We start from the raw sequence: 27,637 nt of genomic DNA, 5'->3' as shown, positions 1-27,637 counted from the left end.
CAATTTTTCTTTAATTGGTATCACATATGCATTGATCTTTATTAAACTTAACTTAGCATTGGGGTGATTTTCTCCCCTTATTTATTTAAATATTTATTCAATATATATATATATATATATATAAATAATTTTTTTTTGTAAAAGTAAAAGTAAACATAACATTATCAATGCACATGGAATTTCAATTTTTCTAGTCTCACATGAGTAGGTACCCAAATTCTCATTATTTTATCGTGACACATCCCCTTATTAACCCTTGTTCCCACAATTTTCCCATACTCAATTAACACACCATTCCTATTTTAAGCTAACCAAAGATTCAACTTGGGTTTATATTTTGTTTTTATGCTTAAGGCTAGTAATGTGGTAAAATATAGAACAAATGGGATAAAAAGGCTCAAAGTGGCTGACAAAGGTAATTTAAAAGGTAGGCTTATTTGGAATAAGTGAGCTGAACAAATAATGGCCTCAATCATACGCATGCATATAACATATTAAATATTGGACATATAGGATGAAACAAAATAAGATTACAATCATAGAGAAGCAAACACACAAGAATAAAATATTTATGGTTAAAAAATGTAACCATGTAATTAAGCTCAAATCTCACAGGTTGTGTGTTCTTAGCTTTTTAAACTATGTTCCAAATATAACTTCAAACAAGTTTACACAAAGGTTTTGGTTTAAATTAGTGAAATTTTTCAAAAAGTAGGGTCTTAGAAGAAATTTATTATTTTCAATCAAGTAGAACATGCATGTGAATAACCTATTTCTATGCAATCTATCTTATTTTACAAAAGAAAAATTAACTAAATATCCTATTTTACTGGTGTTTAAGGAAAAGAAATTACCTCTGGAAGTCAGGTACTGACCGACCTCCCCACACTTAAGGCTTTGCATCGTCCTCGGTGCCATCTGTCAGGAACAGAGGGGGGCTGGTAGCAGCATCTCCACCATCAGGATCGTCATGGCTCCCTGTGCTTGTAAATGAAGTGGACTCCGAGGTATCTGGGTCTTTGTAGTTTCCCAAAAGTAGCTCCTTGAGGTATGTGAATTGGCGCTTGTTACGGCGCTCTCTTAGCTTTGCTTTGTGTTCCTGCCGATCCAACCTTTCAAGTATTTGATGGAGCAGTTAGTTTGTTGTAGGTGCTTGTGGTGTTGAAGGAGGAATGTCTTCAGCCGATTCTGTAGGTTGGCTTATAGTGGCTGCTGGTGGTCTGATATATTTCCTGTTAGGGACGGACTGATCATCCCAGGGGAGTATGGCTTTGGTGTCCCCGGCTTTGTAGGAGACTCCGGCTGTCGAGACGAGATCTGAAACCAAGGCAGAAAAAGGTAAGTTGCCCGCTATCTGTACGTGTCCCATTACATTCCGGATGTGTCTTGGTAAGTTTAGGTGCTGGTCAGTAAGGATACACCAGAGTAAAACAGCCATGTCTGCAGTGAAGGAGGACTCGTGAGTGCTCGAAAAGACATAATGGGACATGATCTGTACCCATACTTTAGCCTCCAAGGTAAGTGCTAAAGCCGATATCCCTTTTGGTTGGGATCGATGGTATCCGTAGATCCATCTGCTGCCAGGTTGTGCTATAACTATGAGAACGGCGTCCCAGTCAAATTGATATGTCTGGCGCTTGAGTGAGGCTTCTTGGAATGCGTCCAATCCTGCTGGAGCGGGGGGAAGATCTAAAGCTTGTTGAATGGCCTCTTCTGTTATGGGGACTTGCTTCTGACGGACATAGATAGACTGCATGGTTGGCATGTGAAAGTTGGAGTAGAATTCTACTACCCATGAGAGATTAACCTGCCGTGGCTGTCTCCGTAGGAATTCCCATTGTCTTTGTTCAATTTTTGGCTCAACCAATTCAGTAATGCGGTTTGGGAGGATGAAAAGGTATTCATTGTTGTAATTCCTCTCTGCCAGGATGGGGAACATCTGCTCACAGTAGCAGTTAGGAAACCGCGTAGTGTCCTTTGCTGGAAAGGCTTTTTCTTTTTCATCGACCTTGATGATCCTCTTGATTCTTTTTGTTGAGCGCTTTACTGCTGTTGAAGATGGCTCTGCCACTAATGTTCTTTTTGTTCCTCTCCTTGCTGGTGGTTTAGGGGTAGCTTTCTCTTTGCCCTTCTTGGTGGCCATCCTGAAAAAGAAAAGAGGTAAGTACATGTAAATTTGAGGGTTCGAGCATGAGAGCGAATATTATGAGTGGTAATCAATGCACGGTAAAGAGGGATGTCGTTAACACATGGTCTAGACTACATGTGAAAAGGTCATCAAAGGTAAGATAGTAAATGCATGTGATGACAATTAAATGCAAGATGTTTATTGGCATGCCAGCAAAGGCATGCGTAGCATAGATCAAGCATTCAATATCCAAGTTAGATTACCACATCATTCAAACTAACAATCTGTTTGTATGGACAATTCTATTTTAATCAATAAAATATAAAAGGGGTTTTATGAAAAGCAGGCATTAAAGTAGTGAAATAGAATAAATTAAAATAATGTGCAATGCCATACGGGCTTTTTCACAAACACTTGGCATGCATGATGAAGATGTTATTGAGAGTAGAAAATTTGAACATGCAAGCAACCTTTATGAAAAGTAATATATAATTGTCAAACAAAACCATAATAATCCACAAGCAAAATATGGAAAATAAAGACTGAAATAAATTTTCAACACCAATAAAAAGGGATAAAAAGAAAGAAAAATAAGGAAAAATATAGATAATGAAGGTGAAAAGAAAAAATTTAAAACATAAATAAAATTGATAAGGGAAAGTAAAAAATAAAGAAAGAAAGAAAAGAACCTTGATGATGGGTGTGAAAAATAAGGACGGAGAAGGTAAAAAGTGAGGATGAATAGAGAAGGAAGAAGGGGGAAGAAAGAAATAAGAAAGGAAAAGAAAAATAAGGATTTGGGAGAAGAAAAGATAAGATATTTTGGTTGAGCTGGATATTCTGTGCGCTGCATGCGACGCGGACGCGTGAGTCACGCGGTCGCGTGGCATGTGAATTTGTCAAGTGACGCAGACGCGTGGGTCACGCGGTCGCGTGACTTGAATTGTGCGAATGGCGCGAGAGCAGCCGTGCGTTCGCGCGACTCTCTGTTTCAAACTCTTTTTGCCAAATTTTTAAGGTGATGCGATCGCGTGGTTGACGCGATCGCGTGAATGGTGATGTTTTGAAAACGACGCGGTCGCATGGGGCACGCGGTCGCATGATGTAGCTGGTGCTTCTAGCATCAGTCCAGCCCAGCTCCATCGCAACATGCTGCCATACACCTATTTACGTCAATTTTACAGGGCCACGTGTTCGCGTGGGTGACGCGGACGCGTGGGGAGGCTATTTTGCAAACGACGCGGCCGCGTGGGTGACGCGGGCGTGTGGGCATGTTTGTACCTAAGGCACGCCTCCAGCCATGCTTTTGCGTGACTCGCTGTTCAGCTTTCTTTTCTCTATAATGCACTGGTGACGCGGACGCGTCAGCGACGCTGCCGCGTCGCGTGTTCTTTTTGTTTTTGTTTTTTTTTTAAATGAAAAACTATTATGCAAAATGCACATGCAAACTGTATGCAACTAAATGCAGGGATGATGAGAAGAGTCATTAACATCATAAAAATAAAGTAAAAATAAAACTAAGACTGAAACGGAACGATCATACCATGGTGGGTTGTCTCCCACCTAGCACTTTGCTTTTACGTCCTTAAGTTGGACGCTCGTTAGGCTCATTCAGCTTCTCTTGGTGGATCTTCCAAGAGGAAGATCTCTAGTTCCTTTTGATTCTTCATCTTCTCACCATGGTAAAGCTTTAGGCGATGTCCATTAACCTTAAGAAATTTGGAGTTAATAGGATGACGCAGGTGGAAAACTCCGTATAGCTCTACCTTTTCTACTCTATATGGACCTTCCCATCTTGATCTCAATTTACCTGGCATGAGCCTCAGTTTGGAGTTATATAGTAGGACTAACTCCCCTGGTCTGAATTCTTTTCTTTTAATGTGTTTGTCATGGACAGCCTTCATTTTCTCCTTGTAACGCCTGGAGTTGTCATATGCTTCTAGGCGGAGGTTCTCTGGTTCTGCTAGTTGTAGCTTCCTTTCAGCACCAGCTTTCGTAAGATTCATGTTGCACTCTCTTACAGCCCAGAAAGCCTTGTGTTCCACCTCCACGGGGAGGTGGCAAGCCTTTCCGTATACCAAGCAGAAGGGGCTCATCCCAATGGGTGTCTTGTACGCTGTTCTATATGCCCAGAGTGCATCTTGTAGCCTGGCACTCCAGTCCTTCCTGTGAGGTTTTACTATCTTTTCCAGAATACATTTAATCTCTCTGTTAGAGACTTCTGCTTGTCCATTGGTCTGGGGATGATAAGCTGTTGCTACTTTGTGAATTATCCCATGCTTTTTTAGTAATCCTGTTAGTCTTCTGTTACAAAAATGGGTACCTTGATTGCTCACGATCGCTCGTGGTGATCCAAAGCGACAGATAATATCGTTTCTAACAAAGGAAACAACAGTGTTAGCATCATCAGTACGGGTAGGAATTACTTTCACCCATTTAGAAAAATAATCTACGGCTAACAATATATAAAAATAACCATTAGAATTCGGAAACAAACCCATGAAGTCAATGCCCCAAACATCAAATATTTCACAGAAAAGCATAAGCTGTTGAGGCATCTCATCCCTCTTGGATATATTACCAAACCTTTGGCATGGGGAACAAGATTTACAAAATTCAGCAGCATCTTTAAAAAGAGTAGGCCACCAGAATCCACAGTCTAGAATTTTTCTAGCTGTTCTTTGAGGGCCAAAATGCCCTCCACTCTTAGATGAGTGGCAGGCCTCTAAAATGGACTGGAATTCTGATTGAGGCACACACCGTCTAATTACTTGGTCAGCACCACACCTCCATAAATATGGATTGTCCCATATATAATATTTGGACTCACTTTTCAGCTTGCCTCTCTAGTGCTTAGTAAAATATGGAGGAAAAGTGTGGCTAACTAGATAATTAGCTACAGGTGCATACCAAGGAACTACTTCAGATACTGCTTGTAAGCTGTCAAATGGGAAATTATCATTTATAAGAGTGGAGTCACCCTTAATGTTCTCAAGGTGACTCAGGTGGTCTGCCACTAAATTCTGGTTACCACTCCTGTCCTTAATTTCTAAATCAAATTCTTGTAACAGCAGTATCCAACGTATTAGGCTTGGTTTGGATTCCTTTTTAGCTAATAAATATTTCAGAGCTGCATGGTTTGAGTACACTACTACCTTAGTACCAAGTAAGTAGGCTCGGAATTTATCCAGAGCAAAAACAATAGCAAGAAGCTCTTTTTCAGTAGTAGTGTAATTAGACTGGGTAGCATCTAAAGTTTTAGATGCATAAGTAATTACAAAAGGGTTCTTACCTTCGCGCTGAGCCAGCGCTGCTCCTACTGCATGGTTGGAAGCATCACACATGATTTCAAATGGCTGGTTCCAGTCTGGTCCCCTCACAATTGGAGCTTGAGTCAGGGCGATCTTCAGCTTATCAAACGCTTGCATACATCTTTCACTGAATTCGAACTCAATTTCCTTATGCAGCAATCTGGATAAAGGTAATGCTACCTTACTGAAGTCCTTAATAAATCTCCTGTAAAAACCTGCGTGGCCAAGGAACGAACAGACTTCCCTCATGGAGGAGGGGTAAGGTAAACTAGAAATAATATCCACCTTTGCTGGATCTATAGAAATGCCAGTATTAGACACAACATGTCCTAGTACAATTCCTTGTTTGACCATAAAGTGACATTTTTCAAAATTTAATACAAGGTTTGTACTAACACATCTGTCTACCACTCTAGATAAACTATCTAAGTAAAGGCTAAATGAATCACCATATATGCTAAAATCATCCATAAAAACTTCCATACAGTTCTCAATAAGATCAGAGAAAAGACTAATCATGCATCTTTGAAAAGTAGCGGGTGCATTGCATAAGCCAAAGGGCATTCTCTTATAAGCATAAGTCCCAAAAGGACATGTAAAAGTAGTCTTTTCTTGATCTTCAGGAGCTATATGAATTTGAAAGTATCCTGTATAACCATCTAAGAAACAATAATGAGATTTACCTGACATGCGATCAAGCATTTGATCAATGAATGGCAAGGGGTAATGATCCTTACGAGTGGCTTGGTTGAGACGCCTATAGTCAATGCAAACTCTCCATGAATTATGCACTCTAGTTGTCAGAAGCTCTCCATGCTCATTCTTTATTGTTGTGACTCCAGACTTCTTGGGCACTACTTGTACTGGGCTGACCCATTCACTATCTGAAATCAGGTAAATAATATCTGCTTCAAGTAGCCTGGTCACTTCCTTCTTGACAACTTCTAAGATGGTGGGATTCAATCTTCTTTGAGGCTGACGGACAGGCTTTGCTCCCTCTTCTAAGAATATTCTGTGTTCGCAAAATTAAGGACTGATGCCTACTATATCCGCCAAGCTCCATCCAATTGCTTTCTTATGTTTTCTCAGCACACTGAGTAGTTGTTCTTCTTGTTGAGAAGTGAGTTCCCTTGTAATGATGACTGGGAACTTCTGCTTGTCCTCAAGGTAAGCATACTTGAGGTGTGGAGGAAGGGGCTTTAACTCTAATTTCTACTCACAGCTAGGCTCTGGATCATCCGGGGCTGGTGATAATGGTAAAGTCTTCTCATGGTTTTCAGAAAGTGTCCCCACACTTGGACCTTGCTCCATGTACTTTTCTTCTAATTCTTCCTGGTGAACTTCAGTTACAGTTTCATTAATAATGTCGCATTGGAAGATAGAATGATCTTCCGGAGGATGCTTCATAGCTTCATTTAAACTGAAACTCACTGTTCTGCCATCTATCTCAAAAGAGTAAGTTCCTGAGAATGCATCTAGCTTGAACTTTGAAGTCTTCAGGAATGGTCTTCCAAGCAGATTGATGATGGTTTTCCTGAGTCATTAGGGGGCATTTCCAGGTTGTAGAAATCAATGGGAAACGTGAGCCCCTTAATGCTCAGTAGTACATCTTCAGTAATTCCAACTACTGTAATAATGCTTTTATCTGCTAACACAAAACGAGCTGCCGACCTTTTTAAGGGAGAGAACCTTAAAGTATCATATATAGACAAAGGCATTATGCTAACACATGCTCCTAAATCACACATACAGTCAGAAAATATCACACCTCCAATGGTACAGTTAACCATACATGGACCTGGATCACTACATTTTTTAGGTATATTTCCCATTAAAGCAGATATAGAACTACCTAAAGAAATAGTTTCTAATTCATTGATTTTATCTTTATGTATGCACAAATCTTTTAGAAACTTTGCGTATTTAGGTACCTGTTGAATAACATCAAAAAGGGGAACAGTTACCTCGACCTTTTTGAATATTTCTACCATTTTGGGGTCAAGTTCCATCTGTTTTCTGGGCTTCCTTGCAAGTTGTGGAAATAGAATAGGAGGGGCGCGATTTGTAGCTTCAGCATCCCTTGGTGCTTCATTTTGTGGTTGAGCTTCTTCTTCTTCAACTATGTCTTGTACGTCCTCTTCTTCTTCAGCTTCTTCCACTTCCACCACATCCTCTGTTGGCATGTTTTCTGGTGGGTTTGGCTCCTTATGGTTCCTCTCCTGAAGTGTGGTTCCAGACCTTAGAGTGATGGTATTGATGCCACCCTTGGAATTAGGCAGTGGTTGAGAAGAAATTCCATTAGAGCTTGAAGGTTGATGTGTGAAATTAAGTGAGGAATCCATCCGGGAGACGAGAGCTTGTAAAGTGGCAGTTAAGCCATTCAGACTAGAGTTAAGCTGAGCATGCATGTCTTGTTGTCCTTGTGCAAGAGAACGGAGCATCTCATCATTTGATGAGGAACTAGAATAAGCAGTCTGAGAAACTTATTGTTGGGTTTGCTGGGGTCCTTGTGATTGTCTTAGGTGAGGTGCTCTGTAAGGTTGGTTCTGATTCTGCTATATGTTGTTATTACTATTCCACCTCTGGTTTCCATTATTGTCTCTGCCTCCTCTGTTAAAGTTATCCCTCTAGCCATGGTTAGAATTATCTCTCCAACCTTGGTTGGAGTTGTCTTGCCATCCATGGCTATTATTGCCACCTTGGTTGTAGTTGCCGCCTTGTTGATTATATCCTTGATTCGGGCGGTCATAAAAGTTGTGAGTGGCTGCCACAGTGTTGTCTTCCTGGAGCTGCGACATTCATCAGTATAATGACTATAATCAGCACAGATCCCGCATACTCTTTGTGGAACTAACTGTTGGCTCTGTTGTGGTGAAGGCTGAGCTTGTTGTGCTTGTTGTTGATTCAGCTGCATCTGCTTCAGTAGGTTGGTCATTTCACATATACTCTGGGTGAGAGCAGTAGTCTCTTTGCTAGTGGAAATCTCTGCAACAGCCTTGGGGTTGCGCCTCTGTCTGTGATTCCTAGTGGACTCAGCTAAATTGCTGATCAGCTGCCATGCTTCATCTGCGGTTTTGTACCTTTTCAGAGAACCATTACTGGCACCTTCTAGTGTAGTCTTATCCTGGAGGTTCATGCCTTGGGTGAAGTAACTGATCAATACTAGTTTACCAATCATATGATGGGGACATGTGTCCAGGAGATTGTTGAAGCGCTCCCAATATTCAAAGAGAGTCTCTGATTCGCCTTGATCAATGTAGGAGATCTCTTTTCTCAGTTTATCTGTGACTTCAGTTGGGAAGTATTTTTCCAAAAATTCTCTTCTAAGCGTATCCCAGCTGGTAACAGTTGCTTCAGGTTGGGAGTAGTACCACTCCCTCGCCTTTTCCTCAAGAGAAAATGGGAAAGCAGTTAACAGAATAGAAGTTTCATCTGCACCATGACGCCTAACAGTAGAACATGCTGTCTGGAAATCCTTAAGGTGCTTGATAGGCTCTTGAGCAGGTAAGCTATTAAACTTGGGCATCAAGTTGATCAGTGCGGTTTTTAGTTCAAAATCTGTAGCTGCAGTTGGGTGATGTACTTGATATGGCTGCAGTGAAAGATTTGGTGCTCCTGCCTCCTTGAGAGTAATCCTCCTAGGTGCTGCCATGTTTCCTGAATGTAAATCAACTGGATTAGTAGTAAATGAGCTTGTCTCGCTCTTAGATGGCGGTTCAGATTCGCCCTCAGATGAGACTGGTGAATTGATAATAACCACTTCACCACCCTCGGAGGCTAACCAACGTCGAGTTCGTCTAATATGTGAAAGATTTCTTTCAATTTCAGGATCAAATGGGACTAAACTCGGATCAGGCAATGAACGCGTCATTCAATGAGAGAGACATGTAACTCATGGTAACAGAAATAAAAATAAAATATGCAAATAAAATAAAATATATACACTAATTAATAATTTAGCACACTATTGCAACTCCCCGGCAACGGCGCCAAAAATTGGTGCGTGGCAGAAGTTAACCAATTTAGAGAATTCAATTAAGAGATAGCGTTGCACGTATAGCTCTTAACCAGCTAAGATCTGCCTCACCAATTTAAAAAGGGTTGTCACAAATTTTAGAAATAAAATACTGGGAGTATGAGTTCCAGGTCGTCTCCCAACGAGTTGCAGGAAAGAGTGCTAATTTATTAATAAAAAATTCCCAGAAAGTTGAGTTTGATAATAAGTAATTAAAATAATTGTGAACTAAGGCAATAAAAATAAACTGAAAATAATTATTGATATTCTGAATAAAAGGCCTTGACTGGGGGAATAATTAAGTGAAACTTCTATCCTTATTGGGATCTTCTCAAGTGTGGTGTAAAAAGGTTGTTGTTCTCACTCGATTTTCCCTTACTAAATGAGGAAAGGTATGGTGATTGAACTAACTTTCACCCTCAGGTCCTAGCCCTCTCCATTGGGGAGGTCTAGTGTTAGTAGGTATGGAATTAGCCAACAACATCCAGTTTAACCAAGCACTTGAGCATTCCAACTCAAATATCACCTCTTAATCAACCCCCATGTCAAGTAGAAATTCTACTCCATTGACATGAAATTAATAATCATAAAAATATGAGAAGACATAATTAATTAAAATAAAATAGAGAATTAAAATTAATTAAATAAAAATAACTTCATATATTAATAAATTCAAAATGTAACATACTTAATTGAATAGAGTCAATGACTAACTAATTAAAAATAAAGGAATAATAAAACAAACTAAAGTAATGTCTTCAACGGAGGTAATGACTTTCAGCATCCAAAAATGCAAGCAAAAGCATAAACTATCAATGCAATGCAACTCTAAAAACACAGATCTAAAACTAAGAGCAATCCTAATGTGTGAATCTCAATGTGGGTGGATGCCTCCTGAGTTTCTGCATGTTCCCTAGGTTTAGTCTGTGTTTCTAGGCCGAGAACTGGGTCAAAAAGCGGCCTGAAATTTTCCCCAGCGTATTCTGCTATTTTTTGCATATCGCGCAGGTCACGCGTACGCGTCATCCACGCGTTCGCGTCATCCATGCGTTCACATCATTCAGCGTTTTCCTTGCCACGCGTTCGCGTGGCTCACGCGTTCGCGTCATGCGTGCAGACTCCAATCCACGCGTTTATGTCAGGCACGCGTCCGCGTCATTGCGAATTCTTTATTTCGCACGTTTGCGTGGGCTATGCGCTCGCATCATTGCTCGCTGGTCATCTCCTTAGTTTCTTGTGTTCCTTCAATTTTTGCAAGCCTCTTGTCCAATTTCCAAGCCATTCATCCCCTATGAAGCCTGAAACACTTAACACACGGATCACGGCATCGAATAGGATAAAGGAGAATTAAAATACATAATTAAAAGTCTATAGGAAGTAAGTTTTCAACCATAAATAATTTTGGGAAGGAATTGTAAATACATGCCAATCATATGAATAAGTGGGTAAAGATTTGATAAAACCACACAATTAAACACAATATAAATCATAAAATAACGGTTTATCAAGGCATGACAGTGGTTCGTAATGAAAAGAATGAACTGGTTCTTAGAAGAACAGTTATAGGGTGGCGTATGTGTATTGACTACAGAAGGCTCAATACAGCCACCAGGAAAGATCATTTTCCTTTACCATTCATAGACCAGATGCTAGAGAGATTAGCAGGTCATGAATACTACTGCTTTTTGGATGGCTATTCAGGTTACAACCAAATTGCAGCAGACCCTCAAGACCAAGAGAAAACAGCATTCACATATCCATCTGGAGTGTTTGCCTACAGAAGGATGCCATTTGGTCTATGCAATGAACCTGCAACCTTTCAGAGGTGCATGCTCTCTATATTCTCTGATATGGTAGAGAAGTTTCTGGAAGTCTTCATGGATGACTTCTCTGGAGACTCATTCAGCTCCTGCCTTGACCATCTAGCACTTGTTCTAAAAAGGTCCCAAGAGACTAACCTGGTTTTAAACTGGAAAAATGTCACTTCATGGTGACTGAAGGAATTGTCCTTGGACACAAATTTTGAATAAGGGAATAGAGGTGGATCAAGCTAAGGTAGAGATAATTGAAAAATTACCACCACTGCCAATATTAAGGGAATCAGAAGCTTTCTGGGGCATGCAAATTCTATAGGAGGTTTATAAAGGATTTTTCAAAAACTTCAAAACCTCTGAGCAATCTGCTAGCTGCTGACATGCCATTTGTCTTTGACACGAAGTGTCTGCAGGCGTTTGAAACTCTGAAAGCTAAGCTGGTCACAGCACCAGTTATCTCTGCACCAAACTGGACATTACCATTTAAACTAATGTGTGATGCCAGTGACATGCCATTGGTGCAGTATTGGGACAGAGGCACAACAAGCTTCTGCACGTCATTTACTATGCTAGCTGTGTTTTAAATGATGCACAGAAAAATTACACAACCACAGAAAAGGAGTTACTTGCAGTGGTCTATTCCATTGACAAGTTCAGATCTTATTTAGTAGGATCAAAAGTGATTGTGTATACTGACCATGCTGTTCTAAAATATCTCCTTACAAAGCAGGATTCAAAACCCAGACTCATAAGATGGGTGTTGCTTCTGCAAAAGTTTGATATAGAAATAAGAGACAGAAAAGGGACAGAGAACTAAGTAGCAGATCACCTGTCCCAGATAGAACCAGTAGCAGGAGCATCCATCCCTCCTACTGAGATCTCTGAAACCTTCGCAGATGAGCAACTCTTTGCCATTGAGGAAGTACCATGGTTTGCAGACATTACAAACTATAAAGCTGTGACATTCATACCCAAGGAGTACAGCAAGGTGCAAACGAAAAAATTGATTTCTGATACAAAATACTACTTGTGGGATGAACCATATCTCTTTAAGAGGTGTGCAGACAGAATGATCCGTAGATGTGTGCCTAGAGAAGAGGCACAAAAGATCCTATGGCATTGCCATGGATCACAATATGGAGGACATTTTGGAGGTGAGCGAACAGCCACCAAGGTTCTCCAATGTGGCTTCTACTGGCCTACTCTTTATAGAGACTCCCGAGAGTTTGTACGTAACTGTGACAGTTGCCAGAGAGCTGGTAATCTGCCTCACGGTTATGCCATGCATCAATAAGAGATCCTAGAGATTGAGTTGTTTGATGTATGGGGCATTGATTTTATGGGGCCTTTCCCACTATCATACTCAAACACTTATATTCTAGTGGCAGTAGACTATGTATCTAAATGGGTGGAGGTAATTGCAACACCCAATAATGATACTAAGACAGTGATGAAGTTCCTCCAGAAGCATATCTTCAACAGGTTCGGTGTCCCTAGGATACTGATCAGCGATGGAGGCACTCATTTCTGCAATAAACAGCTTGACTCTGCTCTAGTCCGATATGGAATTAACCATAAAGTGGCAACTCCATATCATCCACAGACAAATGGGCAAGCTGAAGTCTCAAATAGAGAACTAAAGCGAATCCTGGAGCGGACTGTAAATGCCCGTAGAAAGGATTGGGCAAGAGGTCTGAATGATGCTCTGTGGGCATACAGAACAGCATTCAAGACTCCTATAGGGACCTCTCCATACCAGCTTGTGTATTGAAAAGCCTGTCATCTGCCAGTGAAACTGGAACACAAGGCCTACTGGGCAACCAGAATGAGCAAAATTTATAAGGAGAAAGCAAAAATATGGCATGACAAAAGGCTGTCATCTAGAGTCTTTGAGACAGGACAGAAGGTCCTACTATTTAACTCTAGGCTCAGATTGTTCTCCGGAAAATTGAAATCCCGGTGGAGGGGCCCATATGTGATTACAAGTGTGTCACCATATGGCTATGTAGAGCTTCAAGATAGTGATTCTGACAAAAATTTCATTGTTAATGGACAAAGAATCAAACATTATCTTGAAGGCAATGTTGAGCGAGAATGCTCAAAGCTGAGACTAAGTTAAAAGCTCAGTAAAGTCCAGCTAAAGACAGTAGAGAAGCGCTTGCTGGGAGGCAACCTAACCATTATCAATAACTAGATGTTTGTAACAGTTAGATAAGTCTTTTTAATTTTGTTTTCCTTGTTAATTAATGTATTTTCAGTGAAAAAGTCAGGAAAATGGAGGTTCAAGACATAAAACAGAGAAATCACAGAGAAAAGGAGCTCACTGGCGTGAAAATGCCAGTAAAGAGGCAATCTGGGCGTTAAACGCCAGAATGGCTACCATTCTGGGCATTTAACGCCAGTAAAGGTAGCATTCTGGGCGTTCAGAAAAACGCCCAGTGAAGAAGGATTTCTGGCGTTTAACGCCAGCCAGGTACCCTGGCTGGCATTAAACGCCCAAAATGGCTACCAGATGGGCGTTAAACGCCAGAATGGATATCATTCTGGGCGTTTAACGCTAGAACAGCTAGGGGAGAGGTAATTTCGTTCTCAATTCAAATTTTTCAAACTTTCATGTTTTAATTCAAAATTTTTTGCATCAAATTAACACAAACATTCATTTTTCAAGTTCCATTCTCAAAAATTAATAATCTTATAAAAATCTTTTCAATTCTTCTCCAAATCTTTTCAATTCTTTTTTAAAATTTCATTCATCTTTTCAAGTTCTTTTCAAATCTTTTTAACTCATTCATATTATCTTTTATTTCTTAGATGCATAAACAAAAATTCAGAATTAACTTCCTCATATCTTTCTCCTATCTTTTAAATTTTTGAAAAGAATCTCATCTTTTTCATATCATGTTTATCTTTTATTAATCATATCTTTCAATCATATCTTTTTCTTTTTTTTTTTATTTTATCGATCCCATTCCCTCCCTCCCCTTTATTTATAAATTCAGCCACCCCCTTTTGGTTCATCATTGGAATCCTTCTCTCCATCTATTCATCTTCTTTCTTTCTATTTTGCTTGAGGGCAAGCAAAGCACTAAGTTTGGTGTGATTTTTGTGATCCCTAAGCCAAAACAAACAAAGTTCATGGCTCCCAAAGGAAAATAAACCACTTCAAGAGGTAAGAAAGAAGGCAACTCAAAGCCACTTTGGATGCATGAGAAATTCTGCACCAAAGAACATGCAGACCATTACCTCAAAATAGTATGCAGAAGATCAGTGATCCCGGAAGTTAGATTCAACCTGAAAGAAGATGAATACCTAGAAATCCAAGAGCAGATTCAAAATAGGGGCTGTGAAGTCCTGGCTAATCCTGAGATACCTGTTGGAAGAAACATGGTACAAGAATTCTATGCAAACCTGTGGATGACAGAGAAGCAAAGATTAGAGGGAACTACTTTCTACACTTTCCAGACTACGGTTAGAGGGAAGATTATCTACTTCTGCCTGGACAAAGTGAGAGAAGTTCTTAAACTCCCTCAACTGTAAGATGATCCAGAATCCTTTAATAGGAGGATGGCCAAGGATAAAAGGCTGGATCAAGTTCTAGAGGACATATGCCTCCTTGGAACCAAATGGATTACCAATTCAAAAGGTGTCCCAAACCAGTTAAAGAGAGGAGATCTTAAACCAGTTGCCAGAGGTTGGCTGGATTTCATTGGGCGCTCTATACTCCCAACCAGCAACCGATCTGAAGTAACAGTCAAGAGGGCAGTGATGATTCACTGTATCATGCTAGGGAAGGAGGTAGAGATTCATCAGTTGATCCCCATTGAAATTTATACAATTGCAAACAAGGAATCCACTGATGCCAAATTGGCCTACCCAAGCTTGATTGGTCTGCTATGCAAAGATGTAGGGGTACATATGGGTGTGGAGGAATTTATCCCAATTGAACGCCCAATCACCAAAAAATGTGATGGATGGACCTCAAATTCAAGATAACCCCACCAAGAGGGGGCCGCATGAACTCCTTCCAGAAATTCCTCAATTTGACTATTGGGCTCACTTAGAAGCATCTGTCACCAAGCTGCAAGAAGCTGTGAATCAACTCAAAGAGGAGCAGCAGAATTAAAACAGCATGCTTTGCAAACTGCTCATAGAACAAGAGAACAATGGCATGAGATACAAGAGTTAAAGTGCCAGAAGCTGTCCTTGAAGAGCCAGGCGTCCCACAAATTGAAGGAGCACTTGCCTCTCCCAATGCAGGTTGTTGAGTCCTAACTCTATGATAACTTTTGTTATTAGAGATCTATTTTAAGAGTTACATAAGGATTAGTATTAGAGTCATTTATTTTTATGTCTTTAAATTCCTTTCTTTTATTATTATTTGTCTGCTTTTATTCTTATTTCATGTCTTATTTTTATTTCATAATCAATAAAGTTTAGAGTCTATATCTTAAAGCTATGAATGTCCTATGAATCCTTCACCTTTCTTAAATGAAAATGTTTTTAATTACAAAAGAATAAGAAGTACATAGATTTTGAAATTTATCTTGAAATTAGTTTAATTATGTTGATGTGGTGGCAATACTTTTTGTCTTTCTGAATGAATGCTTGAACAGTGCATATTTTTTATAGTGGAGTTTATGAATGTTAAATTGTTGTCTCTTGAAAGAATAATGAAAAAGGAGACATGTTATTGATAATCTGAAAAATCATAAAATTGATTCTTGAAGCAAGAAAAAGCAGTGAAAAAAAAAGAAAAAAAAAAGCCAGTAACCCTTTAAACTAAAAGACAAGGGTAAAAAGGATCCAAGGCTTTAAGCATTAATGGATAGAAGGGCCCAAAGGAATAAAATCCTGGCCTAAGCGGCTAAATCAAGCTGTCCCTAACCATGTGCTTGTGGCGTGAAGGTGTCAAGCGAAAAGCTTGAGACTGAGCGGTTAAAGTCGTGGTCCAAAGCAAAAAAGAGTGTGCTTAAGAGCTCTGGGCACCTCTAACTGGGGACTCTAGCAAAGCTGAGTCACAATCTGAAAATGTTCACCCGGTTATGTGTCTGTGACATTTATGTATCTGGTGGTAATACTGGAAAACAAAATGCTTAGGGTCACGGCCAAGACTCATAAAGTAGCTGTGTTCAAGAATCAACATACTGAACTAGGAGAATCAATAACACTATCCGAATTCTGAGTTCCTATGGAGGCCAATCATTCTGAACTTCACAGGATAAAGTGAGATGCCAAAACTGTTTAGTGATATTTAGTCCCACTCATCTAATTAAGACTAATCTTCATTGATATTTTTAGAATTCATTGTATATTCTCTTTATCCTATTTTGTTTTTAGTTGCTTGGGGACAAGCAACAATTTAAGTTTGGTGTTGTGATGAGCGGATAATTTATACCCTTTTTGGCATTGTTTTTAGGTAGTTTTTAGTATATTTTAGTTACTTTTTATTATATTTTTATTAGTTTTTATTCAAAAATTACATTTCTAGGATTTACTATGAGTTTGTGTGTTTTTATGTAATTTCAGGTAATTTCTGGCTGAAATTGAGGGATCTGAGCAAAAATCTGATTCAGAGGCTGAAAAAGGACTGCAGATGCTGTTGGATTCTGACCTTCCTGCACTTGAAATGGATATTCTGGAGCTACAGAAGCCCAATTAGCGCACTCTTAATTGCTTTAGAAAGTAGACATCCTGCACTTTCCAGCAATATATAATAGTCCATACTTTTCCCGATATTTTATGGCCCAAACCAGTGTCCAAAGTCAGCCTAAAACTTTCTAGTGTAAAATGCCAGAACTGGCACCTTTTTCGACATTAAACGCCTATTCTGGCACCTAGGGTGGCGTTTAATGCCAACTTTGGGCATATGAACGTGAAAGCTTGAAAGCTCAGCCGAGGCACACACCAAGTGGGTCCCAGAAGTGGAATTCTGCACTATCTGCACTTAGTTACTCATTTTCTATAAACCTAAGTTACTAGTTTAGTATAAAAACTACTTTTAGAGATTCATTTTGTAACTTTTTACATTTTTACATTTCATATTGTACCTTTTACTACTGTTTTCTATTCAATTATGCTTGATTCTATTCTAAGATACTCACTCGTACTTCAATATGGAGAATATGATGATCCGTGACATTCATCATTATCCTCAACCCTATGAACGCGTGCCTGACAACCACTCCGTTCTATCTGAGCTCAACGTAGTCATTGAGCGACAGCTTGAGTGCGTATTTCTTGGGTTTCTAATCCACGGACCGAGTCTGGAGGTTAGAACCTTCGTGGTATAGGCTAGAATCAATGGCAGCATTCCTGGGATCTGGAAAGTCTAAACCTTGTCTGTGGTATTCCGAGTAGGATCTGGAAAGGGATGACTATGACGAGCTTCAAACTCGCGAATGTTGGGCGCAGTGACAGTGTGCAAAAGGATAATGGTCCTATTCCAACGCTAGTGAGAACCGACAGATGATTAGCCGTGCGGTGACAACGCTTGGTATTTTTCATCCGAGAGGATCATACAGCCTGCTATGGAAGGAGACCATGCGTGTTTGGAGAAGAAAATAGTAGGAAAGTAGAGATTCAGATGACAGAGTATCTCCGGAACCTCAGCCTGTTCCCCATTACTGAATCACAAGTACTGTTTAGTTCATGTTATTTATTTTCATAAATATAACCACTATTATCATTAATCTCCTGACTAAGATTTACAAAATAACCATAGCTTGCTTCAAGCCGACAATCTCCGTGGGATCGACCCTTACTCACGTAAGGTATCACTTGGATGACCCAGTGCACTTGCTGGTTAGTTGTGCGGAGTTGTGAAAAGTGTAATGACAACAGAGTATCGAGTCTCAACCAGAAACACGCGGTGGCAAGCCACGGTACTTCACCGAGGAAAACTCGTATCTCAGATAAAAGAAGTGCAAAAGCCACATATTCATTTATTCATCATCATTTCCGCACTTCGTTAATAATTCATACCAAATCAACCATCATTCAAGGCATAAGTCACTTTTTCTTTAAAACCACAAAACAAACTCATCTTTGTTTCAAAATTCAGAATCCTCATATCTCAATTATTCCAAGTTCATAATCCAATTTTCTTTAAAATCAATCATCTTTGAAAAGACACAAATCTTTCGCTTTTTAAATTGTCCGTTAAACTATTTTAAATCAGAGTTGTCAATTAATAACCTTGGCAAAGACTCAAGGCTCTAGGGAAGAATAGCCTACATCATTTCTTAAATTCTTTAGAAATCTCTGAAATCATAATTACTTAATTTGAAGTCAATTGAGATAGACATTTAAAACAAAAACCAAAGCATGTTTAAAATACTAAGTTCCAAATCAGTTCCATTTCATTCTTAAATCGGTAACCTTCCCAAAGGCTCGGAATTGTTTAATCTTGCTAAATCAAAATTTAAAGAGTACTTTAAAGCAAAACGAACTTAATTAATCAAAGTTCAATTTCTTCTAAAATCCACTAAAAATTCTTCTAAAAGTACTTTTTTAATCAAACTTCAAAACATAGGTTCTTTCATATTTAAATCAATCTTAAACACAAACTTCCTGTAAACAGATTAAACTTGAAATATCTATTTCTTAATAAATCAGGAACCAAGTAATGGAACCTCTCAAATTCATTCTTTTCTAAATCACATTTTAAAACAGAATCTTAATTTTCATGAAAATTCGGCAACCTCTTCCCTAAAACTTGAACTTTGCCACTCTTTTCAGGTTCCAACTAAACCATTTCCAACTCAAAACAATCCAACATTCAATCATTTTTAAAAAATTAAACTTATTTTCAAAACTTTAAAGAAATACTTTAGAACTACCAATTTAACCAAAATTGATCAATAATTCAGTCCAAATCAACAATCATATCCATCCAAGCAGCCAAACAATCCATAAGACTTGTACAATCACTAAAAAGTGTAATCCTCACATCAATACCCATTTATAACAATTCCAAATTATAAAATTGAGTTTTTAGAAAAACCCCTACCTTGATTATCGAAACCCAAAAGCTATGGAACACGTCAAAACTCCTTTTTCGTCTTGGCCCGCAGCAGTGGCAGCTTCAATCACAACTCGTAATAACTGGAACATGACCCTACATTGCAAAAACCTCAGAATCTCTAGCCAAGCATAATGGAATACTAATTTTCAACGGTTCTGAAATGAAAATACTTACCATAACTAAGGAGCAACGACCATACAAAATGACAGCGGCTCAAACCAAGGTTCCAACGGCCACAGTACCGTTCCAAGCGCCTAGAAGCTCAGCGACGGCAACTGTAACAACCACGCAGCGACAATAATCTTTCCAGAACCCACAAGAACAGAGACCAAACTAAAAAAAAACCCTTACCGGCAATGGACCTCAGCTACGGCAGCACCAATTTCTGGCGACAAAGTCTCGGCAACCCACCTCCAACAATGGCGACAGAGCTTGCGATGGTGGTGGCTGGGTTCGACCACAACGACGGCGACATGGGAAGCTTCATCCTCTCCCATTCGTGACAACCTCAATGGTGGTCGAAGCTAGTGGCGACAGCGACGATGTGGACCGCAGCAGTGCGAATCCTTCTCTCTCCTCGCGTCTTTCTCTGCCCGTTCCCTCTCTCTCCTCCTCTAGTGTGGATGGCTGGCATGACGACAAGCTTGGCAGTGGTGAGGCGCAACGGGTTTGGCGAATCGGTGGGGACGGCAAAGGCTGGACGCGTGGCGGCGGTTCTCTCTTTTCTTCTCTTCCTTCTACGTGTTTTGTGTCATGTGAGTGTGTGCCGTGGTGAAGGTAAGGGGAAAAGGGGGAAAGGCGGCTGGAAAAGGGAAAAATATTAGGGTTAGGGTTGTGTTTTAGGGATTTAGGATTTTGATTTGGGAACTAGGATTTTGTGATAAAATTTGGAGATTTTGGGTTAATCTGAAATCTAATTAAATCTTTAAAATTATTTTAAAATATTATTTATTGTATCAAAATACTAATTGATTTGAAATCAACTACTCTAATTGAAATTATATGATAATATAATTAATTTTCTTTATTTATAAAAATATTAGTATTAAATTCCGAAACCTCAATTACTTAAACCAAGCCATATACAATTCTTATTATTTTATATTTGCTAAACTTTATTATTTAAATATAGAAAATAATTTGATAATTATAAAATTAGATAAAACCTTAAATTACTTTAAACTCAATTAATCAAAATTTACTTTAATTATATTTAATAAAATAATTTCTAAGGATAAAGTACTTAATGAATAAATAAATCAAAATTAGCTTTTAATAAGATTTTTCTGAAATTTCTGGGTCTTACATTCTTGATCTACAAGCAGACCGACTGGATTGGCAAAGCATCCCCTTCGTGTACGGCTCTAACCGCCTTGAGAACCTTTTGGACATTGCCGCCGTGAACCCCAACCACGTCTTCAACGCTACTGGTGTGACTGGCAAGCCTAACGTAGATTGGTGCGAGTCTCACCTGGTGGAGACCATCCACACAAACGTGGTCGACACCCTCACCCTGGCCGACGTGTGCTGTGAGAAGGGTTTCATTCTGATCACCTACGCTATCGGGTGCATCTTCAATTACGATTCCATCCACACTCTGGGATCCGGCGTTGCCTTCAAGGAGGAGGACACTCCCAACTTCATTGGATCCTTCTACTCGAAGACCAAAGTCATGGTATACATTCATATCCTTCCAATCCAAACTCGCATCACATGTTGAACTGTGTTAGATTGTGTGTTGTGGTTTATACTAGAATTAATATATAATAAAATAATATTGTGAGTTTCCTTTATGGTTTGCGTGGTAAGTGAATTGAAAGATCCGTTGTGGAACTACGAGAATGTGTGCATGTTGAGAATGAGGAGTTCTTAACTCAGGTAATGAGAGAGTTGGTCTTAGCGCTAAGAGAGTTGGTGTTAGCGAAGGACTGAGAGGGGAGGAGAGACAATGATAATCAGGGGAATTACTAGTGGTGGTGAAGGTTGTGAAGTTTGGAATTTGGGAAATAAGAGAGATAGAGTTGAGGTTGAAAATAAAGGGTAATTTGAAAATTTTTTTAAAAAGTCCACAAAAAATTAGAAATTTTGATACTTTTGTCACACGAAACCTATCTTTCATGGGTATAACGTAAATTTCTTTGTTTAATGGGTACTTTGGTCAGCATTCGCAAAGTACTTGGATACAAATGGTTGTTTTTCCAAAAAGAATCCTATAACATTATATAAAGATAGGTTACTATGAGAAGATAAAAATACATTTAGAATTCTATGGTATAATGCAAAGATAGAAGATTGTGTTCAAGTTGTGTGGATTAGCTACTTAAAGATGACCTGACATAATAGTAGAAAGCTAACAATACATCTAGAAACTATATATGTTGAACTTTGTTTTAGTATATTACTAATAGATAATTATTAACTATCAACTTCATATAAAAGTAACTGCATGTGAGTTTCTACCCTCGCAAAAAATCATGTAACAGTAGAAAAAAGCTTGTGAAGTGCAAAGACAAGACAAAAAAAATTTTACTTATTTCAAACTATGAAAATATTAAGAAAAACAACATATGTGACGTATTGTTTTTCTGAACCTACAAAATGCCTCTCATATTAGATAAAAAAAATTTTACAACCTACAAAAAGGTATGGTACATATCTGAATAATACTCTTTACAAACCAATTTTAATAGAATTCGTTAACTTTAAATTCATATTCAAATTTTTTAGCCTTTTCCTTTTCATGTAAAATTTTTATCTCAACTCAAAAGAATACTTTTTATGCTAACACTTTTTAAAATCTTTAAATTTATTTTTATCCTTTAAATTATATCAATTTTATATTTAATACTTGTTACGGATCTGACCACAGATCCCACACCCAGAACGGTCCCTAAACCCGGTTACCTAGGTCCGACCCGTAAGTCTTTCTAGAAGGTTCGGAACCAGCCCACTAGAACTTCTAACCAACAATCAAATTCAAACACCTCCTTCATCTTAACCGAATAAGAGAAGATAAAGATAATAACCATCACCTATATAAAGGGGAGCTTCTGACCCCCTCAGGTATGTCATTCACCCTACACACCATATACCTCTCAGATCCATTCTGACTTGAGCGTCGGAGTGTCTTTGCAAGTATCACCCCCCATTGCTCCAGTCAAATAATTCGGCATCCGTTTCGACTCGTAAGTTCCTGATCCATCTCTCAACCCGTACCGGAGGCATCCATTACATTGGCGCCATCTGTGGGGACTTACAGCATCATCGCGGAATGGCAGACACCTTCATGGAGCGATCCCTGAGCCACCATGATAACTCTCGAACGAGAAACCCAACCCCTGAACACCAAGAGACTACAACTTATGGAAAGATAGCAAGCACTATCTTTCCATAGGAGAAAAACAAGGAGAACGATCCCAAAATACCAATTGCCAAAAACCTAGGAGAAAAAGCATCTCAGATAATCTAAGACCTCTGTTTCCGAGTACAAGAGCTCAAGGGACGAGTCCCAGCTAAGAAAAGATACCACATCAAGGATGGAAGCCACACGATCTCCCAATCAAGATCCCGCCACGAAACTACACACAGTAGGTCGCTCGAACGGCGACACAACAGCAGAAATGATCGCAACGCCTCTCGCGACCAGAGACACCAGCACGGCGTGAACGGCAGAAGACACACCAGGTCACCCGAATGGCGACACGGCAAGAGGCACAACCGAAGCCTCTCTCGCGACCCGAGTCCTCGACACGCACCGACGACACCGAGAAGCCAAACGCACAACAAACGACCACGTAATCATGGGAGCTACTCCCTTTACTGAAAGAATCCTGAGAGCAAACCTCCTCAAGGGTTTTGACAAGCCTACGGATATGAAGTACGACGGAACTAAGGACCCCCAGGAACACCTAACGGCCTTCGAGGCCAGAAAGAACCTGGAAAGGGCCCCCGACGTGGTTCGATGCAGGGCCTTCCCAGTAACCCTAGCCAGACCCACGATTAAATGGTTTAATGCCCTTCCCAATGGATCCATAACTAGCTTCCACGATATCTCGCAGAAATCATGGCCTAATTCACCACCAGAATCACCAAAGCCAAGCATCCCATCAGCTTGTTGGGAGTTACCCAGAGACAGGACGAATCCACAAGAAAATACCTTGACCGATTCAACGACGAGTGCTTGACGGTCGACGGACTCACGGACTCAGTCGCAAGCCTCTGCTTGACCAACGAACTCATGAATGAAGACTTCCGGAAATACCTCACCACCAAACCGGTATGGACCATGCATGAGATCCAGGGCGTCGCAAAGGAGTACATAAACGACGAAAAGGTAAGCCAAGTCGTAGCCGCCAATAAATGGCAGCATGGCATAACACACAACACGGCAACACCACACATCGACATAACCCCCCACCAGGAGAAAACCAGAAGGAACATCCCAAACCAGCAAACATAAACCGACCTCCCAGAGTCAGAAAATTCTCTAACAACACACCCCTGACGGTCTCGATGACCGAGATATACCACCAAATAGCAGACCGAGGTATCCTCCCGAAGGCCCGAGAACTCAAGGAAAGAACCGGCGACAACAAAACCATATACTGCGACTACCACCGAGGTTACAGACATAGGACACAAGACTATTTCGACTTAAAAGACGCTCTCAAACAAGCAATAAGAGACAGCAAACTCCCTGAGTTCACCAAATTATCAGGGAACCAAAACGTGCAGAAAGAGACAGGTCACTTGAGAGAGAAGGAGCAACTCGAGGACGCAGAGACAAGCCCCCAGAGAAGCCCAGAGACAGACCCGACCATAATCATAAACGTCATCACAGGCAAAGACACCCTGGGTAAATCAAAATCAGCACTCAAGAAGGATCTCAAGGTCCTGGCAATCAGAAACCAAACCCCAACCGCCACTACTGGCAAAGCAATAACATTCTCCCCCGAGGACTGCTAACACGGCACCTCGGCGAAAGACACCCCCTTCATCATCTCGGCGAAGATCGGAACCGGGCTAGTCAGAAGAATACTGGTGGATACAGGAGCAGACTCTAACATCCTTTTTAGAGGAGCCTTCGACAAGCTCGCACTCTGCAACGACAATCTACAGACACACCGCAACAGAGTCACTGGACTCGGAGACAACTTCCTCAAACCAGACGGTTCTATCGTCCTTCCCCTCACTATAGGGACGGGAAACCAAAGGAAGACAATCCTATCCGAGTTCGTGGTCCTCAAAGACTCCACCACCTACAATGTCATCCTCGGAAGAAAAACAATCCACGACCTCTCTGCTGTCATCTTCACCAAATACCTTCTCATGAAGTTCACAGCAGAAGACGGCTCCATCGGAACCATCCACGGAGATCGAGAAATCACAGTAGAATGCGATAACGCCAACCTAGCCTTGCAAAAAAGATCGCCCGATGCGGTTGGCATATTCCTAGCCGACCTGGACGCCCGGCAAGACGGACAACCCAGGCCGGAACCAGAAAGAGACATGGAAAACTGCAAATAGGGCAAGCCAAAGAATAGTACACTTTCATCAACAGGAACCTCCTGTACGATCTTAAAGAAGACCTCTCACGCCTCATAAGGCAGAGTAGAGACTTGTTTGCATTCACACCCACCGATATGCCAAGAATAGACCCTAATCTAATGTCTCACTGACTACCCGTAGATCCCAAGGCTAAACCGGTGGCATAGAGGAGACGGAAAATATCCTCTGACCGAGCAGCCGAGATCAACAAACAGGTTAAATCCCTCCTCAAAGCAGGCTTTATTAGGGAACTGCCTTACACGACCTGGATGGCTAATGTCGTGCTAGTCAAAAAAGCAAATGGGAAATGGCGGATGTGCATCGACTACACGGACCTAAATAAAGCCTGTCCAAAAGATGCCTTCCCCCTACCAAATATCGACAGGCTGGTAGACGCCGCATCCGGCCACCAATATCTCAGCTTTATAGACGCGTATTCCGGGTACAATCAGATACCCATGCACCGACCTGACGAAGAGAAAATGGTCTTCATCACTCCCGACGGCACGTACTGCTACACAGTCATGCCCTTCGGCCTTAAAAACGCCGGAGCCACTTACCAAAGGCTCGTCAACAAAATTTTCCCAGGCCTATCCGGTAACAAGCTAGAAGTTTACATAGACGACATGATCGTGAACACCGAATCTGGTGAACAGCTCATTAGTGACCTTAAGCTCGTAATGGATACTCTGAGGAGGCACCAAATGCACCTCAACCCGACAAAATGTGCATTCGGGATGGAAGCAGGAAAATTCTTGGGGTTCATGATCACACAACGTGGGGTAGAGGCAAACCCCGAAAAGTGTAAAGCCATACTAGAAATGGCAATCCCAAAAAACATCAAAGACATCCAGAAACTGACTAGCCGGCTGACCCCCCGTTATCGCCAAACCCCAAACAGGAGAGGTCCTCTATCTATACCTGCCCATAACGGAAGGTGCACTAGCCGCGACACTGGTCCGAGAAGATGAAAACAAGGACCAGTGATCTATCTACTTCTTAAGCAAAGTCTTCCAAGACACGGAATCACGCTACTCCCGCCTCGAGAAGCTCGCCTTCGCGCTCCTCGCAACTTCCCAACGCCTCCGCCAATACTTCTAGGAACACCCCATTACAATCTGAACCGACCAAGTAGTCAGACAAGTACTGCAGAAGCCCGACCTAGGGGGACGAATGCTAGCATGGTCCATCGAACTATCCCAATTCCAGATAACATTTGAACCCCAGACCACGATCAAAGCACAGGCTCTGGTAGATTTCATCTCTGAGATGACACCAGGAAACCCCACCACAGAAACCTGAAAGCTACACGTTGACGGCTCATCCAACATCACCTCCGGCAGAGCCGGAGTGATACTCGAAAGTCAAAACGGGCTTATAATCGAACAATCCGTTCAGTACGAGTTCCCTGTCTCCAACAACTAAGTAGAATACGAGGCTCTCTTAGCCGACTTAACTCTAGCCTAAGAGGTCGGGGCTAAAATCTTGGAGATATGCAGTGACTCACAGGTAGTCAGCTCCCAAGTCAACGTAGACTACTAAACACAAGACCCCCTACTCCAACAATACCTCACCAAGGTAAATAAGCTAAAAGAAGAATTCGATTGAGTAAACATATAGCACATTCCCAGGGAACGAAATGCAAGAGCAGACCTACTCTTAAAACTGGCCAAGACCAAACTAGGACAAGGTAACTGGTCGTTAATTCAGGAAGTCATCCAAACGTCGTCTGTATCAACCACGACCGATACCGTTCTACCGATCTACAACCCGGAATCATGGACCTCCCCAATCCTACAATACCTCCTTGACGGAGTACTACCCGAAGACCCCAAAGAAGCAAATCGGGTAAAACGGAAAGCCGCCAACTACACCGTCATTTTAGGACAACTGTATAAAGGAGGATTCTCATAGCCCTTACTCAAATTCATCGAGCTCAGGGACACGGAGTACATACTTTGCAAAATCCATGAAGGCTGCTACTGCCATCACATCGGGGGCAAAACCCTAGCCTAGAAGGTCATTCGGGCTGGATACTTCTGGCCCTCGGTTATCAAGGACTCCATGCAGGTGGTAAAAAACTGCAGCAAATGTCAGATACACGCCGACTTCCACCAGGCCGCCCCACACCAACTCAAAGTCATAACGGCGGAATGGCCATTCAAAACCTGGGGCGTCGACCTTGTCGGCCCTTTTCCCACGGCACCCGGAAAACTCCGGTATCTTATCGTTGCTATAGACTACTACACCAAATGGATCGAGGCCGAGCCCTTGGCCTCCATCACGGCAACCCAATGCCGAAAGTTTTTTTGGAGACACATAATAACCCGGTTCGGGATCCCCGAGATCGTAATCTCGGACAACGGAACCCAATTCACCGACAAAAAATTTCGAGAATTCCTGGAAGGGCTTTGCATATCCCATCGTTTCAGCTCAGTAGAACACCCCAGACAAACGGACAAGTGGAATCTGCAAACAAGATAATAGTAAAAGGACTCAAGAAACGACTCGACGGGACCAAAGGACTATGGGCCGATGAACTCGGAACAGTCCTCTGGTCATACTAAACCACACCCCAAACCTTCACATGGGAAACCCCGTTCCGCCTGACATACGACATAGAAGCCGTTGTCTCAGTAGAGATTGGAGACCCAAGCCCCCAGAAAACAATCGGAAGTAACGACGAAGAGGCAGAACGTGACCTCACAGAGGTAGTAAGAAGCATAGCCCACATGCGAGAATTAGCCTTAAAGCAAAGAATCGGCTTAAGATATAACCGTAGCATAATCCGATGGGAGT

The 27,637-nt window shown here is 41.0% G+C and overlaps 1 non-coding gene across 1 annotated transcript; it reads left to right on the top strand.

Moving 5' to 3' along the window:
* Positions 1–8,611: 8,611 nt before the first annotated feature.
* Positions 8,612–8,719, top strand: LOC112745796 (small nucleolar RNA R71). Its single transcript, XR_003173707.1, has one exon. It is a non-coding gene; the product is annotated as a small nucleolar RNA R71 (small nucleolar RNA).
* Positions 8,720–27,637: the final 18,918 nt, after the last annotated feature.

The sequence above is a fragment of the Arachis hypogaea genome, chromosome 14 (genome assembly GCF_003086295.3).
Source record: "Arachis hypogaea cultivar Tifrunner chromosome 14, arahy.Tifrunner.gnm2.J5K5, whole genome shotgun sequence".
Taxonomy (NCBI): domain Eukaryota; kingdom Viridiplantae; phylum Streptophyta; class Magnoliopsida; order Fabales; family Fabaceae; genus Arachis; species Arachis hypogaea.
Note: the sequence above shows the minus strand (reverse complement) of the source record. Positions and strands in the feature narration are given on the sequence as shown.